Below are 20,723 nucleotides of genomic sequence, written 5' to 3'. Positions count from 1 at the left end.
AAAAAACAAACAAACAAGACATGGGAACATCTTTTTCTCCAAAGTGTATAATAAAAGAGAGATGTGCTGACATGTAAAGATCTGAATCTCTTTTGTTCTTCCATTCTGCAGTGAATTTCAAGTGCATTTGGGAGTCTTTTTCTTCCCTGGAAATGAGGTCCCAAGACTTCTAGAAAAGCCAGTCTGCTTGAAGTACAGTTTCTAATCCCCAAAGAAAATTCAAGTGAAAGTGTAGGTCAATGCAGAGCACTGCATGTAGCCATTGCACAGTGGAGTATACTTATCTGTAAAGATAATGAAAACTGTTGTTCCTATACTAAGTATTCCTAGCATCACATCAGCTTGTGGTGATTTTCTGAGTACTACTGTTGCCGACGGAAGGAAGACCCAGACGCTCAATATGAGTGAACAGTGAACTTCAACTTTAATGGATAGCTCAGTCGTCTTTTATCTAGTTCGAACATAATCAACTCATACATATTGCAGAAACTAAGCTCAGGACTGGCTGACACTTCCCGGGCTTTTCAGTCTGGTCCTCCTTCTTTTGGCTACCTGTCCCACCTTAGGGACTTTCCCCGATGGCCCAAGGGCATCGTGCCCTTGAGCCTGATTGGCTCTCAGCCAGCTGAATACGTGCCAAGGATCATGTGAGTTGAGTACGGTGCTTCACCAGCCCATTGTCTCCCAACTGCTCAACATTCACATGTCCTGCCTCACTTAACGATTCCTCCACAATTCCCCCGTTTTTATTTTGCAGCAACTATAATCAATATAACTATAAGTAGAAAACGAAGTTCTTCTTTGACGAAGAAAAAGCCATCCACCCATGTTCCCAAAAACAGATGTAAACCAACCTTCAAACCAACTATCTTGTACTACAATTTTTTGCGTATGATCCCTTAACCATTTCAAACATAATCAACTCATCAACGAAAGGATCAGACGCAGAAGCGAGGAATAGGCAAAATGAACTTTGTCCGGTTTGATTTGCCCAAGTGACCCACATATTGGTTTGAGGATCGATTTTGCTTAGGATGGCACTATTACGTCCAGCCGTCATTGTCAAAGATAATGCAACCAAGATCCCTTGTGCCGTTAGATCAGCCATGGTTGCTGTTATTCGTACTTGATGACTTTTCTTCAATTGCTGGTTTAACACACCAACTAGGAACCCAGGTTGGCCCTGTAGGGGAAGAGATACACACATAACCTCGCCCCATATAAATCACATCAGCAGGCCCCAGCCATTGTCCCGTTTTCATATCTTGGTACAGTACTCTCATAATACATTTATTATCATTTTCAGACTTAATGTAATGACATGTCGCGGGTGGTTCCTCATCATCTCCATGCTATGAACCCCTAAACCCTGCTTAGCAGCGTCATTGTAATCACAGGTGTTATTTGTGTTTTTGTACCGGTATGGCCTTTTCCAGATTCCTGTAGCAGGAATCATCTGATATCCATGGCTACGTTCACATTTGTAGCCACCTTTCAGGTTGATACATATTTGACTACAGATACCAGGGTTTTGACATTTATCAAAATTTCCACAGTTTCTCTTGTCTACAAACTCAAACCCAGCTGGACAGTCACATTCATTTATGTTGCATTCCTTCAGGGGCTCATCACCCCAGTCCTTGCAGTCTCTCTGCTGGTTACACACTTTATTGATATCTATGCATTCTCCACTTCTGCACTTGAATTTGCCAGGTCCAGAGCACTGAATAACATCGTTACAGTTTGCTTCATCAGTGCCATCCAGACAGTCTCTCACACCACTGCACTGCCTACTCCTATGAACACAGTTCCCATCTTCACATCTGAACTCGTCTGGCCTGCAAGTCTGAGAAGGGCAGTTAATTTCATCACTTCCATCCTTGCAATCAGGATCTCTGTCATAGTCTTTTTCACCTGAGCCGCACTGCACCTCACTCACAGAACACTTCACCAGAGGTGCAGGCTGGCGGCCACACTGCTCCAAAGATACATCCGAGTGGTCGGAGCAGTCACCTTGACCATTGCAGACAAAGCTTTTGGAAATACATTGCCCACTACTGCATGTAAATTCTGCTGCACTACAAGTCACAATGCCACAATTCTCTTCATCTTCTGCACTGTCACAGTCCTTTTCACCATCACATTTCCAGGACACTGGTGCCCGCCGCCCCGCACCTGTGTCACTTATACTACTGCTATTACCCGTGCTGTCAGTGTCAGTGGCATCCTCCTGGTACCGTTTCTGTCTTTGCCGCCCCTTACTCTCCCCCTTTTCTTTTTGCCACTGACCATTCACCACAAATGGATGAGACACATGATTACTAGTTAGGAAAGAGCGTGTAACATCTGCTATACAGCTGCAGGCGATCTGCTGGTTTTGGTAATACTCTAGCTGCCTCTCTGCCAGGTCCATGCGCTGCAGCAGGTTCTCAATGAAGTGCTGGAGCCTGGCTTTTCCCTGCAATTCTTTTTCTGCCTCCTCCTCGAACTTGCTGAGGCGCTGCTTTAAGGCCGCGATCATCTCCACTGCCATGTCCACCTGCCTGCTGAGCACCCGCTCCCTCCGCTGCACCTCCTGCTGCTTCTGCGAGAGCTGCACAAAGGCCTCCCGCACCTCCAGCAGCTCCGCCGTCTTCTGGGCCAGCTCCCCGGTCAGCCTGTCGAGCCGCTTCTCCTTCGTCTTGACCACGGCCTCCACCATCCTGCTGAACTTCGCCCTGACACGCGCGCCGCAGTCGAACCGTCCGCGCTCCCCGCGGCGCGGGCGGCGGAACGGCAGCACCGGGCCGCCCACGGGCAGCGGCTCCGGCCACGGGAAGCCGCCCCGCTCCGCGCCGTCCTGCTGCATCCTCCGCCTCGGCGGGGCGGGCTTGGGAAACTTCGGGCACAGGGACCGGGACCGGCCCTGTGGCCGCCCGCGGCCGCGCTGCCCCGGCCGGTGCCGGCGCCGGGGCCGGGGCTGGGAGCGGAGCGGCCACGGGAGGCGTTTGCGACTCTTGCCGCTGTTCCGGCCGTTTCCCAGCATGTTGCGTCGACATGCCGCTTCCTTGTGATTGTTCGACTGACAATTTGAGCACCATACTGCCCCAGCTTTGCAGTGTCGTCTCACGTGTCCAAAAGCACCACAACGATAACATCGGCAGCGGTGTGGTAATTGGTTACTAGGGGGTGGTACTGGACCACCGGCGGTTTGCAAAGGAGCAAGAGCTGCAAGGACCTGACTCTGTGTAGACTGAACATGCTCTTTCACAGCCTGTGCCTGTTCTCGCATGCTGTCACCTAATTGCTTTACTGCCTCTACTAACATAGCCTGTGGGCCTACTGGTACCTGAGCCATTCTTTCCAACCCTTCCTCGATTGTCCATGTCCCGGGTAAGGAAGCCAATATAGTGCGAGTAGAGGGGTTGCTATTCTGAATTGCGCACTGTTTTAATATCATGCCCTGGAGGTAATCGGGCACCCCTGCCGCCTGTATTGCATTTGCAACGCGATCAATTAAAAGCCCAAATGGTTCCTCTCTACCCTGTTTGATTCCCATGTAGGAAGGTATTCCCCCTGGCTCCTTTATCCGATCCAATGCTCTTCTGGCCGTTTTCATCGATTCCTTGGCTTTATCAGGTCCCAGCAATGCCTGTGCTTCTGTCCTAAAATACGGTCCTATCCCCATCAACTCTTCCAGTGTGACCCCATGTAAAGGGTCTCCAGGTGCCCTTATCACAGCTACTGCCTCTTGACAAACACTTTGCCAATGCGCATTAAAAAGAAGCTGTTGATGTTGTGTTAGGATCAGCTTCATTATACCACGTATGTCCCCGGGGAGCAATATATTAGTTCCCCAAATATAATCTAACATTTGCCGAGTAGGTTCCCCCTTTAAACCAGAATCATTTACTGTAGATCGTAATTGAGTTAATAGTTTCCAGTCTAAATTTGTCATATTAACAGTCACATTCCCCTGTGCATCTGGTGGCGAGTATACTACCGTAAAAGCTTGTGTTAACTGTGCTGCCGTTTCATAATTCCCTTCACGCAGTGCCTCATTTGCTATTTGCCTCCATCGCTCCTTTCCAAGGCCAATAGGGCCTGGGTCGAAAGGCACGTTCAGGTCAACAGGGGGCGTAACAGCAAAGGCCTTCGATGGCTGCAGACCTTCTCTTCCCTGCGCCCCCGTTGTGAAGGGATTTATATTTGATAGAAATGAGTTAGCACTGGTACTTTCACTTGCTCCTTTCTCACTTTCTATTGGAGCAGTTGGAGCTGTTGGGAGTGAGAGCTCCTCCTCTGCTACAGAGGACATTGTCACAGGCACCCCCGAAATTCCCGAGGCCCCCTGTGTAATAGTAAAAGTTCTAATGGAAGGTGGCAACGGGCAATCTGTTCCTTCCATATTTATTTGCTGTGGATTAACATTATTAACCCTTCTTGGTGGTCCTGACCACTCTGTTGCAGCAGCGGCAACTCTTTGTTCATCTTTATGTGTGGCTAATGCATTAGCCACTACTCTCCATGGCCTCATCAAATCTCCCAGTAAACTTAACATCGTTCCTAACATCATCAAACAATTTATTTCCGAATTTACGCCACTCTGTTTGTTCAAAAAACTGTATCAGGATTTGTAAAACAACCCTTAGCTATCCCATATACTAATAACCCTGGCAAATCTTTTTCTACAATCTGTATCTAAAATGCTCCGCTTTTCTAAAAAGCATTTGAGCAAATAATACGCCGCTTATCTTTTCATACCTTTATATACGTCGATTGCAGCCTTTGCAAAGACCTCGGCGGCGCTTTTCCGGCGGGACCCTAAATAGGCTCATCCCGGGTGCGGGGACTCCCTTTCACCTTCCGAGCTGCAGATCTCGGCGACGCGCGACCGGCGGGATCCACTCCCGGGTGCGGGGGACTCCACGTCCTTTTCACCTTCCCGGCGCGGGTGCAGGGATTCTTGTCCTTTTCACCTCCTGGGCTGCGTTGCAGGACCGGCTTCTCCTTTATTCCGTCCAACCGTGGCCTTGGATCACTGCCAGCAGTGTCCAAATCCCGTTCAGACCGGTCCCTGTTCGGGCGCCAATTTGTTGCCGACGGAAGGAAGACCCAGACGCTCAATATGAGTGAACAGTGAACTTCAACTTTAATGGATAGCTCAGTCGTCTTTTATCTAGTTCGAACATAATCAACTCATACATATTGCAGAAACTAAGCTCAGGACTGGCTGACACTTCCCGGGCTTTTCAGTCTGGTCCTCCTTCTTTTGGCTACCTGTCCCACCTTAGGGACTTTCCCCGATGGCCCAAGGGCATCGTGCCCTTGAGCCTGATTGGCTCTCAGCCAGCTGAATACGTGCCAAGGATCATGTGAGTTGAGTACGGTGCTTCACCAGCCCATTGTCTCCCAACTGCTCAACATTCACATGTCCTGCCTCACTTAACGATTCCTCCACATACTACAAAATGTTTCTTTTTCTGAAACTTGTCTGTCATACTTCTTCACATACTACGAATGCAAAGCTATAAAATTAAGATGCAATTATTTGGAGCAGAAATAAAAAAAAAAAAAGATTATTTTATGGCAATAATCATTGAGCAATTTATATTTTAAAAGGACAAAACCCCTGCATTAACATGCAATGCTGGTGCACCATCCTACCAGAAGCCACAGAAATTTTAAAGATATTTTGACTATGTAAAAATTAACTCCTACAGAAATATGCTAAACTTCATGGAAATGGGGCTGTTATTAATGATCTTTATATTTTTGTAGTACCACCATTATCAGAGTAGTTTTCATTACAGCATATGTCTTATATACTATATAACTAGCATAAAACGGAATGCTATTCATGAAAAAATAATGTTTGGGGGATTGTTTGCTACACTTCCAACATTAATACAGTCTAAAACTCCTTTCAGCTCCTCTAATCAGTATCATTGAAGATTTTCCTTTGCCCATGCTAATCAGGAAATAAGCTTCAAAACAAACAAACAAAACCACTCCACAGTTGTTTTTGTGTGTGTGTTTTAATTCAGTTAAGTAACTGAGGATTAAAATTCTAAGCAGAATTTTACTGACAAAAACAGGAAAACAAACAAACAAAGAAATAAATACCAGTTTTGTAACATCACTCCTAAAAATTAAAAAGTTTCATTCTGATTTTCTGAAGTAACTTTTTTTTTTTTTTTTCCCACAAGTTAGCTGAGAGCTTTATTTGCTCCACTTTCAATGAGACCTTTTTTTATAGAGCCCAACTGTTTCATCAGGTTTGACAGCTGTTTGTTGCATTGCTTTGCTGTTTGTTTGTTTTTGTGCAATGCTGTTTAAGGAAAGAGAAAATGTTATTAAATGATATAAGTGTTCCTGTGCTTTCAGTTACTTTTTTTTTTTTTTTCCCCCAACAAAAACAGAGCCTTGAAAAATGACCATTGAATACATTCAGGAAACATTCAGGAGAAGGAAGACTGGAATAAATGACACTGAAATAATAGCATTTCATATAAAAAGCATTGTGTAACCCTCCACTTTTTCTTTTTATATGTTCATAACTACTTAAAATAGGCTTGTAGAACATGTTAAGATTATTCAAGACTGGAAGAATGAGCATTGAAGAAGACCTGAAACGTGTAAAGAAACAGCCCTATGAATGATGACTACAGATGACTACTATAAAAGTTAAACTGTTCCTTTTTTAATGCTTGGTGACTTTTTTTTTTTTTTTTCTATGAAGGATCTATTTTACAAGAAAAAAAAAATACTCAAAATGTTGTTATTTAAATTGTGAAAGAAATGTTAGCATTAAGAAAGGCAAATGGCATTCTGTTGCTTTATTTACATCAAGAGTTTCTCTGTGCCAGGGCTAAACATAGTCTGAATTGCTAGCCATATATTGGCATAACTTAGTAGCATTCATACTACTAAAAAGGAAACAAACAAACAAACAAAAACAACTATAAAAAGACTAAATCTTGGTATTGTATAACTCCAGAGTCTGAATCAATAAATAAAGGTCCAAGTATCACCTCTCAAAAAAAAAAATAAAATAAAATAAAATAAATCCATTTAAGACACCAGAAGAAGGAAAAAAAAGTGATATAAATTAATTCACATTTTCCTTTATTACTTATTATTAAGACAGAAGAATAAAGACACTTTGCAAGTGTGTTTGCAAAATACATTCATTTCCATGTTGAAAAATCTATTTCATTACTTCAGTAGAGCTGCATGCAGAAGTAAATGTCAATGGAAGTTATTTAGGTTTCACATTTCATTCTTTCAAACTTTCAGGCTCAGCACACCTTACTAAGTGAAACAAGAGTGCATGGAACTGTAGATATTGTTTCTAATATGCAGGACCTTAAAATTGCACCTTAAAAAAGACCTTAAAATCTAGTATTTGGGATGCATTTGCATGAATACATTTTTTTGCTCATTTAGTGTTAATTGTCTTAACACCGAAGAAACATTAAGAAATATTGGTAAAATACTCCAACAAGAAAAAGACAGACAAACAAACAAACAAAAACTTTTAATTTTGATTGTCTTGGCATTTGAACATGAATCACAAAGTTTATGTGATCTCAAATCATTAATACTGTCATGATATAGAGTAATAAAAAAAAATACAGCAAATCAGACTGAAGTTCAGTTAATCACTGTTCATGTTCATATTCTTGTGCCTTATGCAATGTTTAATTGAAGTATTTCCCTCTTCAGTAGAAAGAAAAAAATCATCTATATGTGTTGACTATCTGTATAGTCAACTATGTTCTTACAACACAGATTTTGTCATAAAGAAAAGCCTTGCAGTCAAATAAGTATTAATGTTTTATTCCTAAACAGCAGCTTGTTAACTATCATTAAGCTCAAGCAACTTCTGTTTTTATTTCTTATTTTCTAAACAAACTTGAGTAGAAACACTGTTGGTTTAGCAACTTAAAAGCAATATTAGTCCTGGGCTTGGGATAATACTGAAAATTCTAAAAGTAATATCAATATTCTGCTTTTAAAAACTAATTCATATAAAAATGAAAGACTTCCATTTATATTTGGTATAAGCCCTTTTCTGGAAAGAATAAACAAATAAAGTTCAGCATCCTTACTAATAGAAGAGAAAAAAAAATCGTTAACAGTTTTACAATGCAACTGAAAAGCCATTTTGGTAATGAACTGATAATTCTTCAGCAATATTAATTTCAGTGGATGAAAAATGAGGGGATATTTTCCATTAGAAACCTAAAAGTAAAGCAGAAAGAATTACATCTGTAGAATAAATGATAATTAAATATCTTTGATTTCTGCCTGTGAAGAAAAATCCACCTTTTATTAGCACCACTTTTCTTCAATAAAAGTCCGTACTTTTCTTACTCTTCCATGCCTAATTTATACAATGTGATATTTATTTATTTATTTAAAATAAAGTCTGTTGAGGATAAAATAAGAGTATTAATAAAGGATGGGTCAACAGAACATTCCCTGATTTTGTATTTTCTTACATTGCCTTCAAGGTGTTCTGCAGTGTTCCAGTTCCCAGTATCTAATCTAGTATTATAGTCTAGTCTAAAACCATTTAACACAGTGTTATTATTATTTTTTTCCCCTATGGTTTCAAAAACAAAGATATAATATTTGATAGTTCTGTTTCTATTTTGATTAGAGGTTGGAGAAAAGAAGGTAACCAAGTATGCATTTAAACAAATTGTTTCAATGAGATGTGAATGTTACCCAGGTTGAGAAGAGAGATCTGTAGCAGAAATATGTTGGAATGGAACCACTAGAGAAACATTGAACTAAAAATATAATATCTGCTGATGTTGTCTCTTGCCATTGGAGTTGTTCAAATCTAATCAATTTGAGTATATTTATTTGTTACAAATATTTCCAGTATTCTAGAGACTAAAGAATGTGCTGTGAGACATTCTAGTAAAAATGCATCTTTCTTTACATATTAATTTATAAGTTCTGGTAACATGCAACAGATGATAGAAAAAAAAAATAATTTTCATAAAGTTAATAATAGTTATATTTTAAATTTATAATTTTAAAATCTTTTATATGTCAACTGAATGTCATTGTAGAAGCAGAAAAATAATTTATTTGACAGAAAAAAATGCTTTATAGTAGTACATATCTGTGAATTGTTACATAGGTAGCATCAATAAATTGGTAAATATATATACACCAGAATATATTAATTTATTTTTAATCATGAAAGATCTGCAATCCAATTGTTGTTTTGGCTTCATTTTTTTGTTGTTGTTTTGGTTTGGTTTTGTTTGTTTTGTTTTCCCGATAACATAATATTAACCTAGTAGCATGGAGAATAGCAGAAATAGGTATGAGGGTGGTGATGAACAGGTTGTCCAGAGAAGCTATGAACTCCCTGGAAGTGTTCAAAGCCAGGCTGGATGGGGCTTTGAGCAACCTGATCTAGCAGGAAGTGTCCCTGCCTATGGCAGAGGGAGTGGAATTAGATGATCATTAATGTCCCTTCTAACCCAAGCAATTCTATGATTCTATGGTAGAGAAATATCAGAAGACTAGAGCAGAATAGCTTTAAACTAAAAAGTGATAACTTTTCTGAGACAATAACTCCAGCTGTGTGAGCTAAATGGTATTGACATGAGAATAACAGCATAAAAATAGCAAAAGCTACTGTATTTCTTTGCAAATGACAGAAATAAGTGAGGTGGTGGAGGGAGTTCATTTAGTTTCTTAGTATACTTTTTATGAGATGAAATCAACAATAGTGCATTCATTTAGTTTCTTAGTATGCTTTTTATGAGATGAAATCAACAATACCCCTCATCAAGTTAGTAGCCATTTCTCCACAGACCAATAGAAATTTTTTTGCCAACCACTGCCAGTGAACTGATTACATCTCAAGAACTTCTACTTATGCTTATATCAAGAAGAAAAGAAAATGGGAAGAAAGCCATTTTGGAAGCATAAGAAGAATGAGAGTATTTTACTACGAGTATTTTACATAATTTCTGATTTCTTTCTGATGTGGTAATTTCCTGGAGCAAGATCTGTCCATTTTAATATGATGCCCTCTATTAAAGATCTTGTTTTATCAAAATGCAATTTGCAGTGGAGCTGAAAGCAAAAGAAGAAATAGATTAAATGCTATGAATAGAAATTTTACTTGCTTTAAATAGAAACAGTGGCAATATAGAATTCTACTCATGATAGTTTTCCAATTTAGATCCATTAATAAAGTAGCAAATGATATCCTCCCCCCGCAGGAAAAACAAACAAACAAACAAACAAACAAACAAACATGTGGAAATTCTGTTTTTCCTAACAGTAAGACAAGCTCTTGTGTTATTCACTGACTTTCCCTCTATTTGAGATGAGTTATTCATTATGTGCTCATGAGATATGTAAATCAAAGGAAAATGGATGTCCAACTAAAGAGAATTCCACCTTGATTGTGTTCGTGTGGGAAAATAAAATTACCAGTCAAACTCACACCTGGTTTAGGATGGTCATAAAAATCATTCTGTTGCTGAATAACAGTTTTAGTTATTTTTACCATAGTAACAGATCTCTTCAGATACAGATACTGCCTCAGAATTTTTATTACTTTTCAGAAAAGCCTCAGTCTGACCTCCCTTTGTGAGCAACTCTAAATATGAAAATGTTTTATACACACATAAATAGTGCTCTATCACCTAAATTACAGCACAGTTAGTAATGGCTGTAGTTGTCTTCTGTGTAATATCTGTACAGCTGGGGCAAAGAGTGGCTGGAGAGCAGCCCTGCATGAAGGGAGTTCTGGTCAATGGCACATTGAATATGAGCCAGCAGTGTGCCCTGTCAGCCAGGAGGGACAACCATATCCTGGGGTGCATTGGGCATGTCACTGCTAGCCAGTCAAGGGAAGGGATTGTGCCTCTTTCCTCTGGTGCAGCTTCACCTTGAGCACTGTGTGCAGTTCTGGGCACCACAGTACAAAAAGGACATAAAACTGTTGGAGACTGTCCAAAGGAAAGGTACAAAGATGATGAAGGGCCTGGAGGGGAAAATGTATGAGGAGCAGCTGAGGTCTCTGGGTTTGTTCAACCCAGAGCAGAGCAGGCTGAGGGGAGGTCTCATGGCAGTCTGCAGCTTCCTCACGAGGGGATTGGAGGAGCAGGTGCTGAGCTCTGCTCTCTGGGGACAATGACAGGACCCGAGGGAACGGCATGGAGCTGGGACAGGGGAGGGTCAGGCTGGGTGTTAGGGAAAGGTTCTGCACCCAGAGGGTGGTAGGGCACTGGGACAGGCTCCCCAGGGCAGTGGTCATAGTACTGAGCCTGCCAAGAAGAGTTTGGTCAACACTCTCAGATGTGGTTTTAATGATGTGTGAAGCCAGAAATTGGACTCAATAATCTTTGTGGGTCCCTTCCAACTTGTGATATTCTATGGTTCTGTGATTTGGTAATCTCAGTTTACTATAGTTAAATTAGATTTATGTTAAATTTATAATGTTGAAGTGTAACCTTAAAAATGTAAATTACAACATGAACGTAAAGATGTTGGACAAAGGAAAATCAGAGTACCTGTTTATGTATTTACTCGGCAGCTGTTCTTTGAGTCCTGAAATTCCTCAATGTTTGTATCAGGTTTCTGTTAGTACAAAATACGGTATGGTAAATTTTAATGAATATCTTAGAAGTTAGGATAAGATTTCGAAGATTTCGAAAGAGCTCAAATTTAGTCCATTGTTCTTCAAATTTGAGTCAGCTATTGTGTTCAGTGGGACAAGTGTGAATCCAATATTGACAGCTCTGGAAAACTTCTGCAGTAAACATTACAGAAGAAGTCTTACCAAGAAATAAGGTAAATTTGTATAGGGAAATATACAAGTATATAAGAGTTGTATAGGCAAGGTTGTGTTTGTATATATGTATATATATATATAAATACAAAAAAACCTTCATAACATCAAAATTGAAGTGAATAAATATGTAGGGTTAATCACGTATTCAGGATTTTAATTCTATACTGACACAAAAATCTGGGAAACTCCGCAGCAACCATTCATTTCATTGTGGAGGCTAGGGGATTAATACTAAGGACAGTATTTATCAGTTTGCTTACAGAGAATTAGATACCTTGAGCACAGTTACCTTTATTCTTCAGTTAATCCACAGGCTTTATGTTCTTCTCAAGAATGTCCTGTACTTCAACTCTTGATAATTAAATTGTGTACACCCATTTGGAAGGTTTTCTAAAAATATTTTTTCTAATACACTTTGACTTTCATTAAATAATTGGTTTTTATATATGGTAAATGACTTTCAATTGTAAAAGAAATATTCCAGATATTAACAAATTATAGCAACAACATCTTTGAATATTTAAAGATCCGATGTGAACTCTCTAAAGGCCTTTATGTTACAAGAGCTTCTAATGTATAAGAGAGAAAACTAAAGGTACAAATTCTAAATATATATTTCAGGTTTTTCATTAGTTGTTTTTTTTTTTTGCATCATCCCTGTCTGCATTTATAAGCTAAAACTACACAGGAACCACTGTAAATTAATAATTAGCAGGATTTTTTCAATGAATTTTATATATATTTATATTAATAAATACAAATACAGAATTATTGATAATATAATAAATAGCTAAATTTGATTTTTTTTTAAAAAAGGAGTATTGTTTTTAAATTTAATTAGATTTTTAGCAAGTGTAAATTCTTGCCTCTGTTAATGTTTTTTAACTTTGACACCAAACTTGGAGGAGTTGTGGACTCAAATGAGGGTGGAAAGGCCTTGCAGAGGGATCTGGATAGGTTGGAGAGCTGGGCGATCGCCAACCACATGAAGTTCAATAAGAGCAAGTGCCGGGTCCTGCACCTGGGACGGGGAAACCCTGGCTGCATGTACAGACTGGGCGATGAGACGCTGGAGAGCAGCCTAGAAGAGAGGGATCTGGGGGTCGTGGTAGACAGCAAGTTCAATATGAGCCAGCAGTGTGCCCTGGCAGCCAGGAGGGCCAACCGTATCCTGGGGTGCATCAAGCACGGCATCGCTAGTAGGTCGAGGGAGGTGATTGTCCCGCTCTACTCTGCGCTGGTGCGGCCTCACCTCGAGTACTGTGTGCAGTTCTGGGCACCACAGTATAAAAAGGACATGAAACTGTTGGAGAGTGTCCAGAGGAGGGCTACGAAGATGGTGAAAGGCCTGGAGGGGAAGACGTACGAGGAACGGCTGAGGGCACTGGGCCTGTTCAGCCTGGAGAAGAGGAGGCTGAGGGGAGACCTCATCCCAGTCTACAACTTCCTCGTAAGGGGGTGTCGAGAGGCAGGAGACCTTTTCTCCATTAACACTAGCGACAGGACCCGCGGGAACGGGGTTAAGCTGAGACAGGGGAAGTTTAGGCTTGACATCAGGAGAAAGTTCTTCACAGAGAGAGTGGTTGCACACTGGAACAGGCTCCCCAGGGAAGTGGTCACTGCACCGAGCCTGACTGAATTTAAGAAGAGATTGGACTGTGCGCTTAGTCACATGGTCTGAACTTTTGGGTAGACCTGTGCGGTGTCAAGAGTTGGACTTGATGATCCTTAAGGGTCCCTTCCAACTCAGGATATTCTATGATTCTATGATTCTATGATTCTATAACTTTCTATGATTGTATGATTTCAGAGAATGGTCAACCACAGAAACAAAGATTTGTTAGAGACCTGCGTTCTCTGTTCTTAACTGAACTGCAATCTTAAAAATAATAATAACAATAAACAAGTCCATATGAGTTGAGAGACAGAAAAATTTGGTAACAAGGCATACTGTTCCCATTTGACAGTTTTATCTCTGTATTCACTGTTGAACACTTTTTAGTCTGCTATACTGATAGAAGAAATTACATTCATAGATAAGATAAGACTGGTATTTTCTCACTGTAGTTAACTAATTGCATGGACCCTTCTGTGTCTTATTATTGTCCTTATTATATTGTCCTTAATGAAATCTTGAGGCAAAGGAAATGGTAAACAGTAGAGGATATTGCTAGAAATCACCCAATAGCAAACTGTATATAAAGAGGTCATCGTTCATCAGGGATATGGAAGAACAATAAGTTTCATATCCTTTACAGTAGTCATATGATTTGTGAGTTCAATGTTGTTACTGTTCTCACTCTGGAGATATAAAACAAAACAAACAAACAACAACAACAACAAGATAGCAGTCAATTTTATAAAAAGCAAAAACAAATACCTATATAGGTTCTTAAATGTGTCAATAACCAATTCACTGTACTATTGACACACAACCTGAAAACTGAACAGAATTTCATCATGTGCTTGATTCCTGTAGCTCACAGCTCTTCATAGCTTCTTCTCTGTTGGTAAGTCTCTTCCAGCTGTATTTCATACTGTGTTTGCATGTTAGAAAATGTGTCTCAGTGTTTCTGAACGGGCAATACTGGAGTGAACATCACTGTCGTGTCACTATGTAAGTTAACCAACATGTCAGCTGGTTAACTGACATGAATATCCTAGTCTAATAGCACCATGAGTACTGTTTATCTATTGACTATGACTTGGACAGGTTAGGTCAAGAGCAACCTTCTGATCTTTGCAGAATAACATAGTTAAATGAATTGTATGACATTGCAAATCTTAATATACAAATTGGCCAGTTGTTATGTTAGTGGCATAGAAAAGTCAAATAGCATCTTTACTTGATGTTTCGCAGATCTTCAGCTTGGCCTCACTGGTACAGTGTTGATATTCAGTTACATGCTGACTGAAAGAGGATGGTCACATGGTGATGTCACTTTGATATTTGTTCTGTAAGAAGTTATACTTGGTCCTGATTTCTGGTCCGATCTTTGATTAATGAAGACTCATATGTCAATAACTGTCTAATGGTTTCAAAATGAGTTAAATCAAACTCCTAATAGGATTAAACACTGAAATATTTAAAACAGCTGATGTCTAGCTTGATCTCTAGGCACAGCTATAATTCAGTGACTGAACAAAGCTGAAGGTAGTGAATTGGAATGAAAAGTCCTCATCAGAGGTTTCAGTTGTAGTGCACATTATTTATTAACCCGTCAATCTGCTATAACTAGAAAAGCGTTAAACTGAGTTCCACAGCAACCAGCTCAGGATTGGATCAGCTGGGAGTGCTGTATCAGTAAGTCTTGAAATCATTATCCAGATGCTTCAGGGTAAGGCAGTGGCTGCCAGTAAAGTCAGTGATAGTTCTTAGTAAGTGTTCAAATACAGATTTATTTATTTTTTCCCCACACCATAGCAACTGGCAATTACCATATGGCATAAAGAGACAATAGATTGGAAATTTAAAATGGAAATGTCATTTATCCTTACAAGCATGATAGTGACAATGAAAACTACTCTTATGTTGTTTCTCTCAGCTTCTGGAAGATGTCCTTGACAGAATAAGAGGCAGCAGAATATGTTTAGAAGAGTCCTTGCTAAAGGCAATGTGTCTGGTGAAGACCAAGTTGATGTGATTTTCTGATCAATGGAAAAATAAAAATAAAAATAATAAAAAATAATAAATCTGATTTTCAAAATCAAGAAAAATTCAAAGACCAAAATCAGGTGTATGTATGCTCCTTGCCTCTAATAAAAGTCATTTTTACTAGCATCTGTGAAAACATCTACAGAGGGTTCTGTCCAGACAAGGCCATAGTTACTCATTTTAAGACAGCAAGTTTCAGTAGCAAAGATGTCAGAAAAAAAATGTCAGTAGCAAAAATGTCGGAAACATTTGTTACCAAAAATGGTACCAGACAAAGCACTGTTCCTGCACTGGTTTTGTTTATCATTATGCAGGTTTATGCATGGGTCTCATGTATATATGTACGTAAAAGTATGTTACTTATGACAAATTATTTCACTTGAAGTGTTTTTTTCAGAATGTTGATGGAAAACATGTTAAACCAGTAGTACACATTGAAATTTGAGGACAAGTCTGATACTTTAGCATTGTGTGTTGAGGAAAGCATGCCTCAAAATGAAGTCACCTGGTAGAGTAAAAGCTGGTAGAGTAACTGTGAAAAGCAGCATCTTTGGCAGAGAAAAAAATCTGGCTTCAGATAAAATTGGGTACTGTACAGTTCTTACCACTTCTCTGCATGTCTGTGTCTTTTTTCAGAGCTGTCACATCAAATGTTTTAGGAGTCACTCATCAGCTGTCTTCATGCTCTTAGTACAAAAAGGTTAAACGTCTTGAACACTGAGTCTTAGAGTATTGCCTATAGTTAGTATCAAAGCAATGCTCCTGTGAGCTGAGTTATACCAGACATCTGGTGCATATATCAGATAGCCAATCATCCATAAGCATTTTGTATGGACAGTTTAAATAGAATGAATGGTTAAGACTGACCCATTCAACATTACTGAGACAATCTCAAGGTAAATCTTCAGTCATACAGCACCAGACTCCCAATATGGGATACAATTAAAGGTCATCTGCTATAGCAGAGAAAGTAAGCTGATGTTATCACACATGGAGAGAAAAAGGCAAATTTCACCTAATAAAATGCAAAAAAATAAAGTAAGGATAGTGTGTACATGAAGATACATCTGTTGCATCCCCAGATATGTGTGTCCTGAAAAACATGGACAGATTTCCCACCAGTAATACCGCTCATTTATTGAGTAGACAGGGAATTTTTTTGACAGTGTGGAATATGCCATCCATATACATGCCTTAACAAAAAATTCAAAAATCCTAGTGTCATTATGAACTTTTCACACTACCAATACAAACAAACCAAACCAAACTAAAATGAAACAGTAATTAATTGCAAATAATATTTACTGGAATACAAGATTTCCTAACAAGGCTTTCAACAAATCTCAAACGTTTTTGCATGTGAACTTTCTCTAGGGAAAATTTCCATTTAAGCGTAGCTCAGCACTGAAATTAAGAGATTGCTTCTAATAGGCAGAAAGTAAATTGCTTGTATATGTAACGGTTTTGTCATTACTTTCACAGATGTTTTCAACTGTTCGTTGTCATGTTTGTTTGATGCTATTCAAGTCTTCTAGGGTCCAAAGGACTGAACTCTATTTTGCCTTCTCCTTCTATGTTGTATGGGTGTGATACTATGTCGTGCCAGGAAGCCATGAGGGTGGGCAACTCCATGAGGGATGCAACTCAGGAGTGCGGGTGACATCCTGGCAGGTAGAGCAAGGACCTCATTGAAAAAAGGTGTAGTCCGGTCCTGTAGTGCTTCAACAAGGACAGCAGAGAAAAACCACTAACAGTAATCTGGGTCAGAAAAAGTGCCAGGGTGGTTGGACACAGCCATGTGGACAGGGACAGAGACAGGTATTGCTGAGGTGAGAGGTCTGGGTGTAGTGGGTTTGTGTGGCAAGGATTTAGTAGCGGGGGAGGGAGGGGGGGGGAGGAGGGAGTTGTATAGAGGAGGGAAAAAAGAGTTCACACATGGCTGCTTTTTTGATCTAGGTGGGAGTTGTAAAGAAGGAGGGGGAGAGGAGCTGCAGACACTGGAGCAGAAGTTCCCTGTGGCCTGTGCTAAGGATCATGGTGAAGCAGGCTGTCCCCCTGCAGCCCATGGGGTACCACGGCGGAGCAGGGTTTCATGCTGCAGCCTGTGGAGGGGCCCACGGTGGAGCAGGTGGCCCTGCACTGCTGGAGGCTGTGGCCTGTGGAGGACCCCAGTGGGAGCAGATTCTGGGCTGGACCTGTAGCCCGTGGAGAGGAGCCCACGCAGGAGCAGGTTGTCTGGGGGTAGTTGCTGCCCGTGGTGGACCTGTGCTGGAGCAGTTTGCAGGATGGAACCCATGGTACGGAGATGTGTAGGAGCAGTTCTTGAAGAACTGTTGCCTGTGGGAAGCCCCTGCAGAATCAGTTTGGGAACAACGGCATCCCGTGGGAGGGACCCCCACATGGAGCAGGGGCAGAGAGTGACCATGAAGGAGGGGCAGAAATGAAGTGTAATAGACTGACCACAATCCCCATCCCCCCGTTCCCCTGTGCCACTCAGGGGGAGCAGGTGGAAGAAGGTATATGGAGGAAAGGCAGTTTGGGTTTCTTTCCTTTGTTTTTCACTTCTCTAGCTTGTTAGTAATAGGCAATAAATCTTACCGTCTCCCTACTCTGAGTCTGTTTTGCCTGTCATGATAATTGTTGAGGATTCTCCCCATCTTTACCTCAACCCTTGAACGCTTTGCACTGTATTTTTTCCCCCTTCTCCTTTGAGAAGGGGGAGTAAAGGAGCAGCTGTGGTGGAGCTCAGCTGCTCACCTGAGTAAAACCACCACACTGGTGCAGCAAGAAAACTGTGCACAGGCACTCCTTCAGAGAAGAGGCACTCGTACTGGCAAGGGCCTGATGTCCTATGCAGCCTTCATGGGAAGAGGAGAGGCCCCACCTCACAGCAGAGCTGTCCCTACCACTCCCACTCCAACCTCTGGAGGGTGGAAAAAGTTGCAAAGCCCATTGGTGCATGCGGGACCCTGACACATGGCTGCTTTTTTGATCTAGGTGGGTCTCAAATCTTTCCTTCATTGTAATGCCAAATCAAACAATTTTCTTTTTAGGATGTTTACAGCAGTTGGGATGATATTCTATGTTATCAGAAGCAGAAAGTAGGAGGTGTAGATTGTATGACTCTGTGGCTCCAGTGAGCATGAATCAACTAGTCCTAAATACTAGTTCACATAAAAAACACCTCCCCCACCCCGTCACCCCCCATATATTAAGTCTGTGGAGACTAAAATGCTGAGCCTACCTCCACTATAAATAATTTTTTATCTCTAAGGTCCATTAAATGGAAAGCAATATGAAAAAATTAGATGCCTTGAATACTGACTTTAAATTTTAGATAATGACTAATCTGTTGTTTTTAATATAACAGATTACTTGCTCAGGTTCTTTTAATTTCATCCAGATATAGCTGAAGTGATCTTTTGGGATATTAACTTTGTGTGTGTGTGTGTGTGTGTGTGGAAACATGTTCAAGAGTGGAGAATGCAAAATACCATTGAGGTAACAGTGACTTGGACCCACCACAATGGTCTTTTCAAGTGCCTACCACATCTTGTTAATGTCATGACTTAGTTTAGACATTTAGGACCAAACTCAGTCTCATGGATGATAAATAGGTGTATTTCCACTGAATACACCTCAGCTGTTCCTAGCAAACGTGTAGACAACTAGTGACTCAGCCTCTGAGTTTTCAGTTCTGTTCTAATTTAGGGATATCAAAGGAAAAAAAGGACACAGAAAAAATGAGCCAACATTAATTTTAAACTCCTTTTGTACATCTGAATTTGATTCCTCTTTGTTTAAAACCCATAAAATTATTATATGCTGAATACAGGGCTAAGCTAAAATCTTAGTGGAATGTCTTGATATGATTGATGACACAGATGATAATGGATTTAAATGTTGATTGAAATCCAGTCAAAAATAATAACAAACAAACAAATAAATAAATAATCAGTAGACTTTAAAGAAGTTAATGTATATATATATGTTACTGTTTTACAGAAATCACATTATAAAATAAATAATTGTCTACAAAAACATTCTTTAGAAAAGGATAGTGGAATTACTAAATGTCTATAAAAACAAATTATCATTTCTTTTACATGAGATACCTAAAGGGTTTGGGGTTTTGGGAGTGGTTTTTGTTTATTTGTTTGTTTGTTTGTTTGTTTGTTTTTCCTTCCCCCTTGATCATGTATTGTTTGGACAATTTCACAAAATTTTCAGCAAAGTTTAATGCATACAATTAGACTGTTGTTGATTAACTTAAAAATGAACATGAAAACATAGTTTGTTGTTCAAAAACGTGATTTACTTCACAGAGAGTAGGGAGGGGAACAAGCCTGATTTCTCATAATGAAGCACCGCTTCTTAGATATTCCAAGTGTAATTGAGAGATACCTGAAGAACAAAACTTCAAAACAAGATTCGATGTACAACACCCTTCATAAAATATCTTGTAGTGCAGTTCCACTGAGTGACAGGCTGTTTATATTTAAGAGAATTGCATCATTTTCACTGTAGAGAAAGCAGTCATCAATTGCTCTCCTTGTTGAAGCTCCATAGCTTAAGCACTGAATAATCAAACAGGCCATTAAAAGTGGTGTTTAATAATAATTATTTGAAAAGCTCATCTAAAACCTGATAGTGTTTCTGTGTGTCTGTCTGATTTGTGCATGACCTGGTATCAATATACTGTGAGAACAGCATATGGCTTCTTTGATGGAAAGTAATGGAAAATGACAGACTGTTTGAAGATGCTGTGGTGCCAATTTCATGAATAATGCATTAGGGTAACAGGTATAATCAGTGTGTTTAATAGTCTGCAGCCTCCAGAGATACAACAGCAGCATACAGAAGAATAATTCTTGTACTAGGACCACCTGACACTTAACTTTTTACCTTGACTTTGTTTTACTGAGATTACACTAAAATAAAATTTTTAAAAAGACAAAGAGTCAGAGCAAAAAATGTTATGTCTTGACTCTGAATGAAATTAATCTATATTTTTTTTGCGTTTTGCATTTCCTTTTCTCTCTCTCTTTTTTTTTATTAACTTCAAATTTGATAGGAAAAACGATATTATGGTTGTCATTTATACATTGAAATGAATTCCCATTTTCTAGTCATGTCTATATGTCATTGCAAAAGATGAAGTATATATGACAATTTTTTTTTGTAAATTGAATTATTTCCCTATAACAAAAGTAAGTATAAGGCTAAAAAACAAACAAAAGACCTTGCAGA

This window comes from Anas platyrhynchos, chromosome 2, assembly GCF_047663525.1.
Source record: "Anas platyrhynchos isolate ZD024472 breed Pekin duck chromosome 2, IASCAAS_PekinDuck_T2T, whole genome shotgun sequence".
Classification (NCBI taxonomy): Eukaryota; Metazoa; Chordata; class Aves; order Anseriformes; family Anatidae; genus Anas; species Anas platyrhynchos.
This window is presented reverse-complemented; position numbering follows the sequence as displayed.